The sequence below is a fragment of the Mytilus californianus genome, unplaced genomic scaffold (genome assembly GCF_021869535.1).
Source record: "Mytilus californianus isolate M0D057914Y unplaced genomic scaffold, xbMytCali1.0.p SCAF_1, whole genome shotgun sequence".
NCBI lineage: Eukaryota > Metazoa > Mollusca > Bivalvia > Mytilida > Mytilidae > Mytilus > Mytilus californianus.
Genome location: NW_026262581.1, coordinates 50029837 through 50051253, shown reverse-complemented (window position 1 = coordinate 50051253; position 21417 = coordinate 50029837).

Below are 21417 nucleotides of genomic sequence, written 5' to 3'. Positions count from 1 at the left end.
CCTGCATCTTCCATATTTGGTTCGGTAATTTTCTCATGTGAACGACGTATGCCTCGCGTTTGTTTTTTTTTTACCTGCATGGACGAATTAATGTTAGTAATTAATCATCCTTTGCACCTATCGTTAACCTGTTGTGTTTTAGACATTTCATCTAAGGCACAGAACTAGGTATGCATGTTCTACACACGCTGGTATCCTTTCGCCAGTCGGATAAAATCCGATGCCATTATTGGTCAGAGAACAGGCATTATATAGAAAAAAATATATATGTGACAAAATGCAACGAACACCAATAGCGTATCATCATGCGTGACCACAATCTCCAGCACTACGTCTTTATTATGGCCTGTCGACTTTTGGCGGGTGCCCTATTATAGTAATCACTCTTCCTGTCTTTTCATCCGTCCGTCTACACTTTCTATGTCGTAGGATAACTCAAATTTACTCCGACAGATTTTAAAAGAAATTTTAGCACAACACTTAGTAACATAAGGGGAAGCTCCCTTTCTTTTTTTTTTACTTTTTATTTTCGAGATATTGGACTTAAGCCAGCAAGACCCTTCATTGAGGAGTGACATGGGTCAGTATTCATAAGAGAAAATAAAGGATATGGAGTAAATGTACATAAGACAAAATCGCACACAATACATAGAAAAAAATAAAAAGTTATCAATAAACAGGGCTTTTATTCCTGTTCTTCATCTTGACAGTTGAAGTAGGGTCTTCAACAATGAACGAATCATTCATATCCTACAAGGTCAAGACGGCCCCTAGCGTTGACTTAAGCGGTACTATTGATAAAAATAAACCAAAGTTCACCTTTTTGCTCCCTACCCGCCTCGGAGTGCCAACTTGTGCGATGCTTGTGTACAACGGTTCTCAAGTCGAAAGCACCAGGGATACAAGAAAAGTGCAGTAATTTTGAAAGACATCGATCCCAGCTAAACTATGCTTTGAAGTTACACATGTCGGGAGCGGTCAATGAATTACATAATTTATAATTACGGGCTAGGTTCTTCAACATATATTTTTCATACATTGCCCAACAAAAGACCAATACATTAGAAACAACAAATGATAGACAATACATATAAAACTAAACATAATACTGACTTTTCCATAATTCCCTAAATTTTTGGTGTCTATTTTTACATATTTATTTTTTTTTTTTTACATTCCAATTTACAAAATTTGCATGTTCCCTCACACCTTGCGTTTTCCCATTTTTGATGTAACAATTCTTAAAAATTAAGCCTTTTTACCCATTCCATAAACTGTTTTCAGATGTTCATGGTATTGGATGGGCCGCAAAAAATCATGTTTGTCAAAGAGTACATAGAAACCCGAGGATAAACTAGATATCATTGAGATTGGAGCCATCTCTGTGGGCCCCGCTGTGAATAATGTGTGGTAAAAAATATATCTTTATCATTGGACATGGGGTTGTCAGCTGAAACCAAAGTTTTTGACCTTGACCTTTGACCTAGGAAGTTGTACATAAATTATGACACACCCTCTGGTGTTGGTTTATATACATGTCAAGTATAAACTTTGAAAGCATAACGGTTCTCAAGATATAGAGCGGAAACGATTTTTACCATAGGACATGGGGTTGTCAACTAAAACCAAAGTTTTTGACCTTGACCTTTGACCTAGGAAGTTGTACATAAATTATGACACACCCTCTGGTGTTGGTTAATATACATGTCAATATAAACTTTGAAATCAACGGTTCTCTAGATAGAGCGGACACAGTTTGTTACGGACGGACGGACAGACTGATCACTATAGGGCGTCCGCCATTCGGCGGGACCTTAATAAAATTATCTTATAAGTATCAGAAAATGCAAATAAAAAAATCTCACCACCAGGCATCTTATGCTCTTGAGTGAGGGCTACAGATTTTAAAGTGATTAGGACATTAAAACACATTACAATGAATGCCATACGATTTGAAATTGAAAGTTATCACAACTATATCTCGTATATATGCACGCATGCATCTTGGAAGACAATATCCCGATGGAAGTTGTCAGTACCATCTTATATCATTTAATAATTGGTGTGGTATAGGATATTTAATGAACTTTTTTAATCTTATTTTTTCTCACCTTTCCACATGTATTACCAGTTATTGCGAGAAAACCATTCTCAAACATGCTTTAAGATGCACTGAAAGGGTATTCCTGAGGGGTATTCATGAGAGCTAATGTTATATATGCATAATACCTGCGTTGTGAATCGATAGCAAGAAATGTTTAAAAATAAGTGTCCGCAATTTGACGACAAGGTGTCCATATTTTAACTCCCCCTGTCCGCATTTACGCTACTCGGCATTTCCGGGGGTTTTAAGAGTTTGCAATCTACAAATCAAGAGAGGAGACCTGAAAACGTGGGTAATAGTCCATTTGATACCCCTCTATCCTCTCCTGTCAAATGCAACCACCAGTATGTCCGCAATTGGCCTCGACTGTATCCAAACTTCCGGATTTGAAAAAGTGTCCGCAATTAGGCGAATTTCCCCTAGCAGGTTTGTTTTTAAATTTTTATGACTTTCATGGAACACTGTATCTAGAGCAAAGCACTTGGTAACTTTTAGGCATTATATCACTAATAATCATTTTAAGATTTTTTAGTAAAAGTCAGATCATATTCCATGTACTTGTTATTATGTTTTTGATTTACATGAAATTATCAAAACAAGTGTCTCATTCTTTACTGCTATAATTGGTTTTTAAATATTTTGATAGACAACCAATATGATCTAATATGGGATATATGCAATATATACAGCCTTACAAGCAAAAGTTCCAAATGCCTTTAATGGATATTTGTCAAATATGGTTTGATTCATTCTTTGTCAATGAACATTTATGCTTTCATAATTGCAAGAATTTGTAGACAAAATTGTATGCTAAAATTATTAGATATTTTGGGAAATCTTGATAGTACAAACAGATCACAACTTTTGCAGATTAGCAGATCATGTAAAACAATAACAAGATACATTTTTTTTTTACTTTTGTGATATTGTGTATTTAAGGTTACTTGTAGAAAGTTTGTTAGTTAAATTTTAATCCACCATTTTCCTTCACAACTAGAGTGGGTGACGCATATTCTCCGCAAAATTCGTTCATTTCCACCTACAATGACCTACATTCGAATATTTGAAACTTTTTATGTAGGTTTCAGAAAGTTTACTATATGAAAAAAATGTTTGATAAAGGAATTCTCTTCAAAACATTGTTTAAATGTTTTAAAAATGAACGCAAACTCAAGAGGAAATCAAGTTGTTCTTGCACCATGGGGGACACATTTTCGCAGCAATGTATGATATGACCATCCTCATTATCCTGGTATATTATAAAAACAATTGTTTGCAATTACATGAATTAGCTTGAGAGCTATACTATTTTTCTAACAAATATTTACTTTATGACTGCGCATGCGTGCCATATAAATCTTACATAATTGCCAAAATCGTTCAAAAACACCTGCGTATTTCTTTATATGTGCGAATAACATTAGAAATGGGGTAAAGAGGAATATCAACAGTTCGAACATTACAAACAGCGTTTAGTATCTATTTAGGGAAGAATTGGGTAAAGGCACACGAAATTTACAGAAAAAATTGAATAAACGGCGAAAATGTGTCCACGGCGAATATGCGCCACCCACTCTACCATATAATTGAAAAGAATGCAGTCATTCATATCCTAAATGGAAAATGTTACTCTGATTTAACCTTTGGTACAAATAAAGAAAAATATATTCACTCCTAACAAACTAACAAAAAAATACATGTATATAACCTTATATATTTATTTCTCTAATTCTTTGACAATTTATACCTTTCTGCACTCATTGTATAAAAAAATTTAATCAACATGTGGTTTGCCGGTGATCTCAGAAGATGATTGGATGAATTTAAGGGTCATATCAGCTCAAAATATGCTAACAGGTGTTAATGAAATTGACAACTTTGTGAAATGTGGAAGTCACTCGAAGGGGGTTTTAGTTAAACAAAAAATGAAAATGTATTTTTTAATCATTAGAGAAACAGATTCTTACATAGTTACTCGTGAATTATCGAATTTATCCAATCTCGATAGTTAAATTATAAATTTTAAAGTCCTCGCCAAGGCTCAGACTTTAAAATTGATAATTTAACTATCTCGATTGGATAAATCCGATAATCCACTGGTATCAATGTAAAAATCTATATTTCTCTAATTCTTTCCCAATTTATACTTTTCCTGACCTGTTGATTATTTTGTGGTTCGTTTGATCTCAGTTCTTCATTGGTCAAAATTTAATTATGAGGTCAAACTTTCTTCCTTTCCTCTAAATTTCCTATTGTGATGTCATGAAAAAAGGCAACCATGCCTGATGGTGTCACATAGAAAGAACACATTTTTTTGCAAGTCATTCGAAAAGAAGGATAAGAATTATCTGCATATGGTCTAAAAATCATTAGGCCACACTTAAAAATATTTTGGTTTGCCCAACACCCTACCAAAAGGTAGAGACAGTGGGTAGGCATTTCCTTTTATTTTCGGCAACAAGAAATTGAAGTGTCAGATGCTTTTTAGTCTTCATGCCTATCTGATTAAAAAAAAACTTTTTCACATAAGGTCAATAAAATATTTTGAGTAGTCAGCTATTTTCTTGGTAGGTATACGTAGGATTAGGGCAAACAAACATATTCTTTTTTATGGCCTTACAGAAACAGATTCCACCACCACATCTTGTGCAATACGATATTTATCCACTCTTGATAGTTAAATTTTACAAACAGGCATTTCTAGAAAGAGATGTTATTCGTTAATGATTAAAATGGATTGGATATAGAAACTGACAAACATTGTTACTAATAAAACTCCTGCCAAAGAAAAAAATAAGTTCGTATATTATAGGTAAAAGTCATTGTTTTTTGTTTTTTTTTAATATTGGCTCTATATATATACATGTATTGTAAATAAGTCTTGAATTGATTAAAAAAAAATTTGAGATTATTTCTTTCCCATTTTTAGCTCAACTGTCCTATTAGAATGGACAAGTGGGCTTTAGCCATCACTAATGGCATCTGACATCTGGCCTAAACTTTTACAAAGATCTACTCTGAAATTACTGAACCAATTTTAACCAAACTTGAACTGGATTATCCTAAGGGTATCTTGTATAAAACTTGTGTTTTTTAATTATGGTCAGTCAACATTTCATTGTCTGTTACAACATGTCAACCTGGTAATTGTTCAATATTTCAACAGATTGTAAAAAATTCTGTACTCAATCTTTTAAAAGATACTGGTACAATGTATTGCCAATTTGGTCTATGCAATGTTCTAATTACAGCTTAGACTTTGGTTTTCATAATCTTTTCACTTGCTAATTTTCATGTTGTTTTGCCTGTTAAAAACCCTTTTCATTTGTTTTACCTACTATGTATGGTCTTTGAACCTGATGACCTGCAGGTTAGTAGAAATTCACTTTCTTATCTTAAATCTCTAGTCATTAGTGAATAGTTGTCTAACTCAGGCATGCGCAGGCTTTCATCCTACCATATGACTTTATGTAAACCAGAAGCGATACAAGTAACCCCAGTACAATTCATCATGACTGCATTAATTCTCTGTTCCATCATTGACTTTGTATGATCAATTATTTTTTCATAGCCGATACTGTCTCTGGAGAAAAGGCCTTTTGGCTTTCTAAAAGATTTCTTCATCTTGGAAGACAATATTAGCTATTCTTATATATGGATTAAAGGGTTGAATTGATCTTAATACCAAAAGCATTGAAGTAAATTAAATCAAGTCACTTACCAAGATCATAAAATGTTAATCACCAGTGCACAAATGTCATTTTATGTCTAAAAACATTGTTTTGGCGGTTCCTTGTGTTGTGGTAAATTTATGGGGGTCTAAAGGAAAAAGATAGAATTTTTGATACTTTGCCTTAATGTAGTTTATATTATGCCAATCTAATTAAAATCAAGTCTTCACTTTCCGCTCATTTTTTTATGCTTGAGCAAGTGCGTAGATTTAATTTTAATTAGACTGATATGCTATTTTCAAAAATATAATAAAAATATTGGTCACAGAGCTTTTTCTCAAGCTATGTAAGCTATGTAGGTTGTGCCAAAAATGTTGAGATTTTGTAATGATAATCACTATAAGTCATAGCTCTTATTATGTGGTTTCAGCTAAAAGATGAAAGAAAAATTGTGGTCTTATTATTATTCCTGTAGAATGAAATAGGTAAACTAACAGTATCTGAGTTATCTCCCCCATATGGATAAGTCAGAAAAATAATAGAAAAACATGTAAGAACAGTTGAAAAAATGATATAATGTTATTTACAAACCAGATAATTTTCTTCATGATTTGATGAAAAGTCTTGCCATGAAACTCATTCCTGTCTCAAAATTTGCATATTTCGTTAAGATCTGCTATTTTACAATTCAAGATCTATCTAAACATTTTATATTTTTAAAGTGGAGAAAAATATAGAAATGCTGATATCTCCCATATTCTAAATATGACAACAGATCTTCATTTGAATTTAAGGAAATTTAGGTCAAAAGTTTACATCAATATCTATGAGATTTTAACAATTTTCATTAAAAAATTTTTCTGTAAACTGCATCAAATGATTTTATTTATTGCAAATATTTTTTAAAGGAGATTATCATTTTAAGCTTTCCTCATATAGATAATCATGATAATAACTATCAGAAATTTTTCTCAATAATTTTCATTTATCTCAAGGAGTACATTTGCGTCTTAAGTTGCATCTCAAGTTTTGGACTGTCACCATCACATTAAAAAGTCATGACTTCTGAACTTCAGAACTCTGATGGGGAAAAAAAAACTATCTGTTGCAGTGACTCAGCAAATTGTTATTTCCAAATTCTCATTTATTGTAATTGAATTTAAATTGAATTACGATTTATGTTGATTTCATTCAACTTTTAAGGAATAAACAATGATATTAAAAGCACAACCATGGAAAAGTCTTTGGAGTGTATGAAAATTATCTTTGATTAGTTTGGGAAAAAGAGACCATCATTGATAATCAATGCATTAGTTTTTAAAGTGAAAGTGCTCTCAAGTTAATAGGCAGGCCGGATGATAAAATTGAGTCATTTCTTCTGTGTAAATTTTTATCCAAAAGAGGTTGAGGTTTGACAGTGTGTAAACTGTTGAAGTGGGTACAATTGAAAATTAAGTCTTTTAAATATGAAGGAGGTAACACACTAATGGTAGTAACCATAATGTTTAAAGTTATTTCAAAACCATATGAATTTAGTATATTTTAAAAATTTCAAAACCATATGAATTTATTATATTTTTAAAATTTCAAAACCATATGAATTTAGTATATTTTTAAAATTTCAAAACCATATGAATTTAGTATATTTTTAAAATTTCAAAACCATATGAATTTAGTATATTTTTAAAATTTCAAAACCATATGAATTTTGTATATTTTTAAAATATCTGTTAGACTACTGGTATGTTATTCGTAAGTTTTCGCCATCACTTGGCATCTGTCTTCTGTTTACTTTTATAATCAAAGTACTGAAGTACTGAACATCAGATGACAACAAGTTCTGGTGGATGGTCACAAGCACTCGTCTCAGAAAAAAAACACATCTCTATACCTTAAAGTTAGGTTAAGGTAGATAGATATATTTTTTCTGAGACGTTCGTGTGTGAATGCCCTAGTAACTATTATACTGTAGTGATATAATTATTTGTCATCAGTATACTCTGGTTTGTTGTTATATATTATATTTTTATTTGCATAATAGTTATATGAAATTTTCATCCATTTGTATATTATTCTATTCTACTCTTCTAATGATAGTGCAGTGCAAGTGCATGGTGGACACTCTTCTGTAATAATTCGTTTTTATAATAGATTGGATTTGAGTAGGCATTCATATTTTCCCGCGTTTGTTACAAAACGTTCTTGAGATATTCTTCCGCATGCGTTTACACAAATTTTCAGTATTCTTGTTTTGTTATTGATATATATATTTCTCACAACAAAACATTTTCATATCATTTATCTATGTTCTTAAAAATTATTTCATGAATATTTATTGATAAAATTAATATATAACAAGCGATAAAGAATGTTATTTTGCTCACAATAATATCCGCATAATTATATGGTTATCAGTCAAAAACGAATGTCACGTGGGTTGAAATGTCTGTGGCAACAATACACCAGAATGCCCTCACAGACATCGATGTAAAAATCATCTTTTAAACTATTGGGCAAGTTGAAAGTGTCAAACAATCCTGCTGATCAACCAACAATGCCACAATTGCTAATAATAGTACATAAGGGTAAAGTGTAAGTATTGTCTTTTAATATGAAAAATTATGTAAGATAGAGTTTATCTGACCAGGGCAAAAATGTTTAAAATGACATAATGTACATTTTATCTATTGACCAAAATTGTCAGACGATTCTTTATATATGTGTTATTGCCCTTGATTGGTTTTTATCAATTTTTGTCTCGTCTTTGAGACATAGGTGTTGTTTTTCTGGGACGTCAACAATTACAGGCCTTGCCCTCCTAGTTCATAGTCCAGTGACTGAATTAATTAACAATTTTCAATTTTAAGTTTTCTGCTTAAGTTAGTTTGATAGGAACTACTTGTGATAAATAAATAATATTTTCTATAAAGTTGCATTACTATAAGTTCATATCAGTTTGACAACTGTTTTGAGGCCCTGCCCCCCAGGTCATGGTCCAGTGACTTTCAATTAATTACCAATTTTCAATGTTGAGTTTTCTGCTGAAGTGAGTTTGATAGCAACTACTTGCAATAGACAACAATATTTTTTATAAAGGTACATTACGAATGTACATCTAAGATTGTTGACAATTTTGAGGCCCTGCCCACTAGTTCATGGTCCAGTGACTTTGAATTAATTAGCAATGTTGCTGTTCATCAGATTGTCTGTCTTGTTCTGAATTTTATGCTGACATGTGAGACATATCTCTGTGTCAAGAGTTTATTTTAATTTTTTGCCTATTATCTTGAAAATAATGTACATCTTCAACAATGGACATTGTCATCACTCTGCCTCCATTGTCTGTCATCCTTTAATTTTTCTCTAAAAATCTTCTCCTCTGAAGAGCTCAATGGATTGAAACCAAAGTTTGTCTGCTTCATTTATAGGATGTTTACTACAGTGTTGGCTATTTTGGTCCTGGTTTATCATCCAACAAATGACAACATCTGAAAATAGAACATAGTGGTCAAACAACAGTTTTGGCTTATATTTCTAAAACTGTAGCAATTTGAGAAAAACTGACAGAGTGAAAATGGTCAACAGTCACAACAAGTTTTATGTACCTAAAAAATTTTATCCACCTATTTTTGGAGATATTGCCCCTGAAATATTGATTTTTGGACTTTTTTTGGCATTTCCTTGCAATTGTTTGATAAACTATATAGGAGCTTGCTTAAAAATGTATATTGCCAAAAAAATCAGTATGAAAAGATGTATCCACCCTGAAAATTGGAGAAAATCTCATGACTTGTTTTTGAGTTATTGCCCCTGAAATATCTAATTTTACCCCCAATTTTTAGCAGTTATTGGGTCTTATGAAAATTATATGAGCTAGGTTAAAAGTGTAAATTGCAAAAAGGATCAGCCTGACAAGGTGTATGTGTAAATGCTCTTTTGTTCCGATGTTGGAAAGTTCCGGGCGGAAAGAACTAACTAGCCGAAAAGTTCCGGAGGAACTTATTAACTAGTTACTTTGTTCTTCCTCTGGTTTAAAAGTTCCACCGGAACAAAGTGACTAGTTGGAAAGTTCCAACGGAACATATCAACTAGTTAGAAAGTTCCTTTTTGCCAAATTAGTCAAAACCGGAACTAACAAACTAGCCCAAAAGTTCCAACGGAACTTATCAACTAGGCAGAAAGTTCCATTTGGAGAATTGATGCAAAGTTAAAGCGCAACATATTATATTTGAACCTTTCTTTCAAAGGGAAACCAAGATACTGATTATAAAAGTCAAAAGGAACTTATCAACTAGCCACAAAGTTCCTCTTTGGCAAATAAGTCAAAACCGGAACTAACAAACTAGCCCAAAAGTTCCAACGGAACTTATCAACCAGTCACAAAGTTCCATTTGGAGAATTGATGCAAAGAACCACATGAGGAGGGGGGTATTCTTCCCTCTCTTGAGGGTACTATGAATACTAAATTTGCATGATAATGCAACTTATTCCGTTTTATGTGAGCTATGAAATACAACTTAAATTTTGCATATTTGTCCCCAAAGAAACCCCTTTCAGTGCGTTGGGTATTCTTGTAAATTAATGATTTGCTCTTATGTATACTGATACTCATTCTTCCCCCTCTTTCTACAAAAAGGACGAAATATGGTATATTCAGAACGATGTAACTAGTTGTTCTGTTCCACCAGAACTATTCAACTAGCTACATTGTTCCGTGACTTTTCAACTAGCTACTTTTTTCCGGAACTTTTCGACTGCACTCGGAATAAAACAACTAACTAGTTGAAAAGTTCCGACGGAACAAAGTAACTGACGGAACATAGTGGCTGTTACATATGTACCCTGAAAATTGATAAAAAATCTGTCAACCTGTTGTGGAGTTTTTGCCCTTGAAATATTGTTTCACAGTTTTTGCAGTATAGCTCAGCACAACAAGATCTATCTACACCTAAATTTTCACAATCCTCTGTGGAGTTATTGCTCCTGAAATGTTATTTTTAATGTTTTTTGAAGTTTTGGCTGTTTTCTAAAAAAAACATAAAAGTTTCTATTTATCCATTATAGTTTTCAAGATAATAGGCAAATAGCAAAAAATTAGAAAAAATAATCAATAAAGGGAAATAATGCCATTAAGGAGTCCACTGACTATTTCAGCCATTTCATTCATTTGTAGATTTTGTCTTCCTGATAATTTTTACTTATTGAAGTTTCTATCTATCTTTTATAGTTTTCAAGATAATAGGCAAAATCGCCAAAAAATTGTTAAAAATCTTCATTCAAGGCCATTTATTCCAATAAGGAGTCGACTGACAATTTGGGACATGTTGACTTATTTTTTCTATCTGTTATAGACAATAGGCAAGATAATAGACATTTGTGCATTTTACCTTGAAAACTTGAAACTTGAAACTTGAAACTTATTTCTCAAGACCCCATCAGAGGTATGTGAATATAATCAGTAATAAAATATATACAATGAGATGAATGGAATGACATGGTTACATATGCAGTTGTATAAAGTACATGGTTAACGGAATTTGCAGTGGCAGGCAATTCTAATTTATAACAGACAGAAAAATTTTACAAAATTTGGCAAGTTTGACAATTAAACTGTAGTCATCAGAACAAAAAAGTTCACAATATTTAATAGTACACATTACAGGGCAAAAGCCTTTGTCATTCACTTGAGGAAAAAGTACATTTAAACAGATCGTGAAATTCATCCCCAATTTCACATTAAATTGCATAAATCACAGATGCGATCATTATGTTCAACACCCCAAAAACAACCTTGTCCTATTGGAAATTTATGATTCATACATCTAAAATTACAATAAGCCTTTCGAAGATCATATGGTAGATCAACAATATATCTTTCAAAATTATGAATGTTTTTGAAAGTTCTATAGTTTAAACACTTAGTTGAATCATAAACTGTAGTAACCCATGTTTGCTTAAACTGTTCACAGAGACATTGTTTGACTTGATTTGATACAATTACATTTTTTGGTACACCTTGTGACAGCCAGTACTCTGAAAGACCACAATTATTCAGGGTTTTTTCAATACAAAATCCATTTAGAATGAAAAATTTTTTGATATGCATGTTATATAATAACTTATTCAAAGTAGCAGCAATTTTATCTTGCTTATTGGAGATAATTCTTTTCCAGAAGTAACCTTTCTGCTTTTGATAAAAATATCAATAGGAAATCTTCCTTGTTCACCATACTTAATACAATTTGGTGTACATTTCTTCAAACTAAGTATATATTTATAGAATTGCAGACGAATGACTCTATTATTCTGTTATTGGTAAAACCCCAAATCTCACAACCATACATTAAAATAGGTAAAACCATTGCATCAAACATCTCAAGTTGAATATCAATAGGTAAATTCAGTTTTCTCATAACACTAAACATAGCCTTTCTAGCTTGACAAACTTAATCTTTGTTTATTTTTACAGAATGAACCATTTGAAGCAAACATTATTCCAAGATATGTAAAATCATCAACAATATCTATAATTTGACCATCATAAGTAAATGCAAGATTATCATTCAGTTTAAAAGTACGTTTTCTGAAAATAACAATCTTAGTTTTATCTACATTTACTTCTAATTTCCAACATTTGCAATACAAATACATGGCATTCAAGGCAGCTTGTAATTCAGTGTCAGACTCTGCTAGAATTACAGTGTCGACAGCATACATGTTTAGTAACAGATACAATTTAAAATATACAGCAATTTCAACAGTATCAAGGAAAATATGAGCAGCATTATAAACAATTGACAAACGACCAAGAATGTGACAAAAATTCAACTAGATCATTTAAAAACAATGAAAATAGTGCAAGTGACAAATTTTCTCCTTGGCGTACACCAACATTGCTATAAAAGAAACTTGAGGTTTGACAACCTAAATTACACAAGATTTCGCATTTTTATACATACTGTGAATTACTTTAAACATTTTATCATTAATACATTGTTGAACGTACCCCATATGTTCTATTTTAGCCATGTTGGTTAGCATGCGTACTTATTGGAACCATGTTTTTAACTAGATACTCTTATCATGATTGTAGCCAAGTTTGGTTAAATATGGCAAGGAGAAGATTTTTGTAAAAGTTAATGGACGATGACAGATTGTTACGCCAACAATGATGGACGAGGACAACGGACACCATTGAAGTGATAAGGAAAGCGTGCATGGCTTTCTGGGCCAGGTGAGCTAAAAAAAGAGATTTTAGTGATGAATTATTTTCTACTCTGTAGTATAATAGAGTATATACTAGTGGCCATTGTACAAGTTACTGATGCTTAAAACTAATGTCAAAATCTTTGCTGCATATTGATTAATTAAATTGTAAAAAAATATATACATGTATACAAAAACTAAAGGTCTTTCAATACATCAATTTTCAGATTTTAAACCTGAGAATGGTTAATTTCTGGAATCTACCTATTCTCTGCAACTAAGTTTTGACATTGTGATTGGTAAAGGGTCTCTGAATAAAACATATTTCTTTGTGTGAATAAACTACAATTGTAATAAGTCTGAAAAAAATAAAAGGAATTTTTTTTACAAAACATCATTATCTGTAAAGATTTCATTAATTAATTTTTTTTAAAGAATAAGGTCTTGATTTTCATACATTCATACACAGTCTTCTAGGTGTGCATGAAAACTTTATACTGGAATAAATTTTGTCGATATAGTTCGTAGACTGTCACTCCTTATAGGAGTGATTGCCCTTAAATGAGGATTTTTTTTACCCTCATTTGTGTTTTGAGCAAAAACTAAAGAAGATAGAGAGAAACTAATCAGACTAAATGATCAGCAATACAAGATCAACAAAACAAAGATTTTTGTCATGAATTCTATTCTGTTCTACAATGTTGGAGAGTTTCCTTTGTTGAATATGCACATAGACCAAGGTGAGCGACACCAAAGAGCCTCTAGTTTAATTAAAATTCACCCTTGTCCGCCTGTAGAAATAAGGTACAGCAACTTTGGATTTAACTAGTTGTGTTTAATTTAACAGAGGTTTTGATAGTTAATAATATGTGCCAAAAATTCTTAAAAGTTGATGTGTAAGACATAATAGTGGTCTGTGAAAAAGTGTCCGCTTGGATAGTTTTTCACAGAATTAAAGTATTAAATAATGTCCTTTGCCATGAAATTTTGTCTCTCAAGTGGACAGAATTTTACAGCAAAAGTTATGAAATAGTGTCCTCCCAAAGGACAATATTTCATTGCAGTTGATATTAAATTATGTCCTCCAAAGGAAGTAATACAAAGGTCATCAAAATGTTTTATTATACTTGAATTTTAATTAGCTAAGAAAGGTGTATTAGAAACAGACAAATTTAAACATAAAAAACGGATGGCTGTGAATACGGACAATTTACCACTATCTAATTTTAAAGAAATACCCTGAAAAGTTCGAATTATAGTCATTTCGTACCCTAACCATTTCGTACCCCCCATTTCGTACCCTGACCATTTCGTACCTTGACCATTTCGTACCTCATGGAATATTTACATGTATACCAATTTGTACCTCATGGAAGTTTATATGTATGCCATTTCGTACCTCATGGAAGATTTATATGTATGCCATTTCGTACCTCATGGAAGATTTATATGTTTTGATTTCTTAATTAAAACTGTCTCATTGACGTGCTCCATTTCATACTTTATGGAAGATTTATATGTATACCATTTCGTACCTCATGGAAGATTTGTATGTATACCATTTCGTTCCTCATGGAAGGTTTGTATGTATGCCATTTCGTACCTCGTGGCAGATTTATATGGCGGTAGAGGTCACGAGAAATGCTTAAAATTTAAAATTGAAGCACTTAATGAGATATTGTAGGTAAAGGAATAAAGTCAATTAAACAATTCTTTTGAAATCTGTAAAACTTTGTATTTAAGATATTTATTTCAAATATTATAGTAACAGTCCACATATCTTCCGATAACATTGATTTTTACTTTGGTCTGAGACTACTATAACACATGTGTTATAGTAGTCTCAGCTTTGGTATAAACTTGTAATTCAAGACATACGCCATACTGCCGTATTGTTTTAAAAAGGTAGCATTCTAATTAATTGGATTAAAAATGTTTATTGAATACACGTGCCATTTGAAATTGCGACATGTGGTGTGCATAAATATTGGGATATATTCAATTGATTATTGTAAGGTTTTACTTTGGTCTGAGACTACTATAACACATGTGTTATAGGAGTCTCAGCTTTGGTATAAACTTGTAACTCAAGACATGCGCTGTACTGGCGTATTATTTTAAAAAGGTAGCATTGTAATTAATTGGATTAAAAATGTTTATTAAATACATGTGCCATTTGAAATTGCGACGTGTGCCTAAATATTGAGATATATTCAATTGATTATCGTAAGATGTAGTTGAACCTAAATGTATACATGTATATCATAAGTAAATAATACTTTTAGAAAATATGCAATACACACTAAAAAAAGATATTTACCAAAGGTTTTTGAAATTTAAAAGGTTAGATATAAGGATAAAAAATAAATGAACTTGTAATCTTTCAAATTGAAAAAAACAAAAAAAAACATAACAAGTTCTTTGATTGGTCACATAAGGTGCAAATTCTTATGCAAACATTTTTATTCATGGCTTCCTTCTTGGGTGAATATCAGCTTGTTTCCCTTTTCACTGCATTTGCTGACTAAAACAACAAAAACAGTTGCAGATAATTATTCCTTTGTTGGTTAATTAACCTAATATTTTAAGATATAATATGTAGAGACAACAACATCTGGGTTACCTCAAGGTGATAGTTTTATTGAGTCTACATGTTTCGCCACTTACGGTGGCGTCTTCAGGACAATTTAAACATAGAAAACAAATACTGAAGTACATAAAATGCGGTGCATATGGGGTTACAAAGGTTAACAAGACGTAACGTCACAATAATTGATTTGACAACTTTAAAATGAAAGTGAAAGTAAAAGTTAATAATGCATTGTCAGTGTCTTTTCCAAAATGGACAACACCTCACAGGACATTCCGTACCATTCCAAAAGGCTTCACTCGGAAAGAGGTACTACTTCCAATTGCGTCGGGAATGTTGTAAGATGTATGGTAGTCGCACATGTAGGGCATGGTGGAAGTTGTGGTGAATTGGTTACATTTTGCGGTTGTGGTACACTATCCAGCATACTTCGGTATCCATCTTGGTTACTCTACCAGCTTTTCCGTTAGAAGGTGATGTCCATTTTGGAAAAGACACTGACAATGCATTATTAACTTTTACTTTCACTTTCATTTTAAAGTTGTCAAATCAATTATTGTGACGTTACGTCTTGTTAACCTTTGTAACCCCATATGCACCGCATTTTATGTACTTCAGTATTTGTTTTCTATGTTTAAATTGTCCTGAAGACGCCACCGTAAGTGGCGAAACATGTAGACTCAATAAAACTATCACCTTGCGGTAACCCAGATGTTGTTGTCTCTACATATTATATTTCCATGAGGTTTTAAGACAACCGCAGCATACTTCGGTATCCATCTTGGTTACTCTACCAGCTTTTCCGTTAGAAGGTGTTGGTTCACTCGTCACAAATTATTTATTTTTCTGTGAACCCCTGCATCCGCACACGATCCACCTTAGCCGTCCTGCGTTGTAGTTACAACCGTCAGCCTCATGTCTACCGACCAGTTCCATTCTACCACCAACCTCACTGAAGAAACCGCCCATACCTCGAAGAAAAGGAAAACCCGCGAAAAAGAAGACCACCGCAAAACGTACTGAACCGCAGAACCGCACGATTATTGTTGAAATAAACTTGCAACATGGATAGTGTACCACAACCGCAAAATGTAACCAATTCACCACAACTTCCACCATGCCCTACATGTGCGACTACCATACATCTTACAACATTCCCGACGCAATTGGAAGTAATACCTCTTTCCGAGTGAAGCCTTTTGGAATGGTACGGAATGTCCTGTGAGGTGTTGTCCATTTTGGAAAAGACACTGACAATGCATTATTAACTTTTACTTTCACTTTCATTTTAAAGTTGTCAAATCAATTATTGTGACGTTACGTCTTGTTAACCTTTGTAACCCCATATGCACCGCATTTTATGTACTTCAGTATTTGTTTTCTATGTTTAAATTGTCCTGAAGACGCCACCGTAAGTGGCGAAACATGTAGACTCAATAAAACTATCACCTTGCGGTAACCCAGATGTTGTTGTCTCTACATATTATATTTCCATGAGGTTTTAAGACAACCGCAGCATACTTCGGTATCCATCTTGGTTACTCTACCAGCTTTTCCGTTAGAAGGTGTTGGTTCACTCGTCACAAATTATTTATTTTTCTGTGAACCCCTGCATCCGCACACGATCCACCTTAGCCGTCCTGCGTTGTAGTTACAACCGTCAGCCTCATGTCTACCGACCAGTTCCATTCTACCACCAACCTCACTGAAGAAACCGCCCATACCTCGAAGAAAAGGAAAACCCGCGAAAAAGAAGACCACCGCAAAACGTACTGAACCGCAGAACCGCACGATTATTGTTGAAATAAACTTGCAACATGGATAGTGTACCACAACCGCAAAATGTAACCAATTCACCACAACTTCCACCATGCCCTACATGTGCGACTACCATACATCTTACAACATTCCCGACGCAATTGGAAGTAGTACCTCTTTCCGAGTGAAGCCTTTTGGAATGGTACGGAATGTCCTGTGAGGTGTTGTCCATTTTGGAAAAGACACTGACAATGCATTATTAACTTTTACTTTCACTTTCATTTTAAAGTTGTCGAATCAATTATTGTGACGTTACGTCTTGTTAACCTTTGTAACCCCATATGCACCGCATTTTATGTACTTCAGTATTTGTTTTCTATGTTTAAATTGTCCTGAAGACGCCACCGTAAGTGGCGAAACATGTAGACTCAATAAAACTATCACATTGCGGTAACCCAGATGTTGTTGTCTCTACATATTATATTTCCATGAGGTTTTAAGACAACCGCAGCATACTTCGGTATCCATCTTGGTTACTCTACCAGCTTTTCCGTTAGAAGGTGATGTCCATTTTGGAAAAGACACTGACAATGCATTATTAACTTTTACTTTCACTTTCATTTTAAAGTTGTCAAATCAATTATTGTGACGTTACGTCTTGTTAACCTTTGTAACCCCATATGCACCGCATTTTATGTACTTCAGTATTTGTTTTCTATGTTTAAATTGTCCTGAAGATGCCACCGTAAGTGGCGAAACATGTAGACTCAATAAAACTATCACCTTGCGGTAACCCAGATGTTGTTGTCTCTACATATTATATTTCCATGAGGTTTTAAGACAACCGCAGCATACTTCGGTATCCATCTTGGTTACTCTACCAGCTTTTCCGTTAGAAGGTGTTGGTTCACTCGTCACAAATTATTTATTTTTCTGTGAACCCCTGCATCCGCACACGATCCACCTTAGCCGTCCTGCGTTGTAGTTACAACCCTCAGCCTCATGTCTACCGACCAGTTCCATTCTACCACCAACCTCACTGAAGAAACCGCCCATATCTCGAAGAAAAGGAAAACCCGCGAAAAAGAAGACCACCGCAAAACGTACTGAACCGCAGAACCGCACGATTATTGTTGAAATAAACTTGCAACATGGATAGTGTACCACAACCGCAAAATGTAACCAATTCACCACAACTTCCACCATGCCCTACATGTGCGACTACCATACATCTTACAACATTCCCGACGCAATTGGAAGTAGTACCTCTTTCCGAGTGAAGCCTTTTGGAATGGTACGGAATGTCCTGTGAGGTGTTGTCCATTTTGGAAAAGACACTGACAATGCATTATTAACTTTTACTTTCACTTTCATTTTAAAGTTGTCAAATCAATTATTGTGACGTTACGTCTTGTTAACCTTTGTAACCCCATATGCACCGCATTTTATGTACTTCAGTATTTGTTTTCTATGTTTAAATTGTCCTGAAGACGCCACCGTAAGTGGCGAAACATGTAGACTCAATAAAACTATCACCTTGCGGTAACCCAGATGTTGTTGTCTCTACATATTATATTTCCATGAGGTTTTAAGACAACCGCAGCATACTTCGGTATCCATCTTGGTTACTCTACCAGCTTTTCCGTTAGAAGGTGTTGGTTCACTCGTCACAAATTATTTATTTTTCTGTGAACCCCTGCATCCGCACACGATCCACCTTAGCCGTCCTGCGTTGTAGTTACAACCGTCAGCCTCATGTCTACCGACCAGTTCCATTCTACCACCAACCTCACTGAAGAAACCGCCCATACCTCGAAGAAAAGGAAAACCCGCGAAAAAGAAGACCACTGCAAAACGTACTGAACCGCAGAACCGCACGATTATTGTTGAAATAAACTTGCAACATGGATAGTGTACCACAACCGCAAAATGTAACCAATTCACCACAACTTCCACCATGCCCTACATGTGCGACTACCATACATCTTACAACATTCCCGACGCAATTGGAAGTAGTACCTCTTTCCGAGTGAAGCCTTTTGGAATGGTACGGAATGTCCTGTGAGGTGTTGTCCATTTTGGAAAAGACACTGACAATGCATTATTAACTTTTACTTTCACTTTCATTTTAAAGTTGTCAAATCAATTATTGTGACGTTACGTCTTGTTAACCTTTGTAACCCCATATGCACCGCATTTTATGTACTTCAGTATTTGTTTTCTATGTTTAAATTGTCCTGAAGACGCCACCGTAAGTGGCGAAACATGTAGACTCAATAAAACTATCACATTGCGGTAACCCAGATGTTGTTGTCTCTACATATTATATTTCCATGAGGTTTTAAGACAACCGCAGCATACTTCGGTATCCATCTTGGTTACTCTACCAGCTTTTCCGTTAGAAGGTGTTGGTTCACTCGTCACAAATAATATTTTAAGAGTTGAAAAATTAATTAAGGATAAATCCTGCAAACAAAAAAGTATAAAATTTCTACGGCTTGATGCTATTTATATATTATATTTAAAAAGAAATTAAATTATCTGAAAATGTTTTATAACTTTTACAAATATATGATACGAAATAGTAAACTTGTTTTTAGTCCATGAGGTACGAAATGGTAGATGCATTTGAACCACAGGGTACGAAATGGTTTTTATCGTGTACGAAATGGTAAAAGTTGGGTACGAAATTGCAATTTTGGGTACGAAATGGCAGAGGTACGAAATGACTTGCTACCATTTCAATGAAAATTTAAGGCAAACACACTTTGAAGAAAATGCAAAAATTATAAAATCTAATTTTTACAGCAACAGTTATGAAATAGCGTTCTCCCACAGGACAATATTTTATAGCAGTTGATATTGAATTATGTCCTCCAAGGGAAGTAATACAAAAGTCATCAAATCTGATTAGGTACAGGCACAAAAGAATGTGATGGAGTTAAACATTATTTCATAGGGGACATTATTAAATCCTACATTATCACATTTTTAGCTCACCGGGGCCCAAAGGGCCCCATGTGAGCTTATGCCATCACTTGGCGTCCGTCGTCGTCCTTCGTCTGTTGTCATCGTCTGTTGTTATCTGTCGTCGTAAACTATTTCACAAATCTTCTCCTCTGAAACTACTGGGCCAAATACCTTCAAACTTTAACTAAATGTTCCTTAGGGTATCTAGTTTATAAATTGTATCCGAAGTTTGTATCCATCGACAAACATTGCCGCCATGGCTAAAAATGGAACACAAGGGTCAAATGCAGTTTTTGGCTTATATCTCAAAAACTAAATCTTTTAGAGCAAATGTGACATGGGGTAAAATTGTTGAATTGGTCAAGATCTATCGGCCCTGAAATTATCAGACGAATGGAACAACCCATTGTTGGGTTGCTGCCACCAAATTGGTAGTTTTAACAAAATTTTGCAGTTTTTTGTTATTATTTTGAATATTATTATAGATATATATATAAACTGTAAGCAGCAATAATGTTCAGCAAAGTAAGATCTACAAAAAAGTTAACATGACCAAAATTGTCAATTGACCCCTTAAGGAGTTATTGCCCTTTAAAGACAATTTTACACAATTTGTTCATCAAGTTTGTTAACATTTAAAAATCTTCTCCTCTGAAATACAGGTGAGCAATTCAGGCTCTTGAGAGCCTCTTGTCTGTTCAAGGACCAAATTTAATGGTAAAAAGTGTCCAGTTATAATGTGAACACTTTTTCACAGCTTAGGACATTTTTTCATTGGTAAAATGTGTCTGCGACACATTAAAATAAGTAAATATTGTCCATGGACAGTATCTATGAAAAAAATGTCCAGCGGACACTATCTCATGAAGGACATTATTAAATCCTACAAGTTTAATCTTATTAGTAAGTTGTGATATTGCTTATCAAATAAAAATATTTTGATATTAATAATAATCTCAATTGTAATCAATCATATTGGCAGATATTTTAAAAAATGTAAGAAAGCAGCTGATGGGTCATAATCAACTATTACCAAGAATTCAAGTTGAGTAAACAAGAAACAACCTCAAAACCTTGATCATAAAAATTACCAGTCAAAACACACAAAAATAATCAAT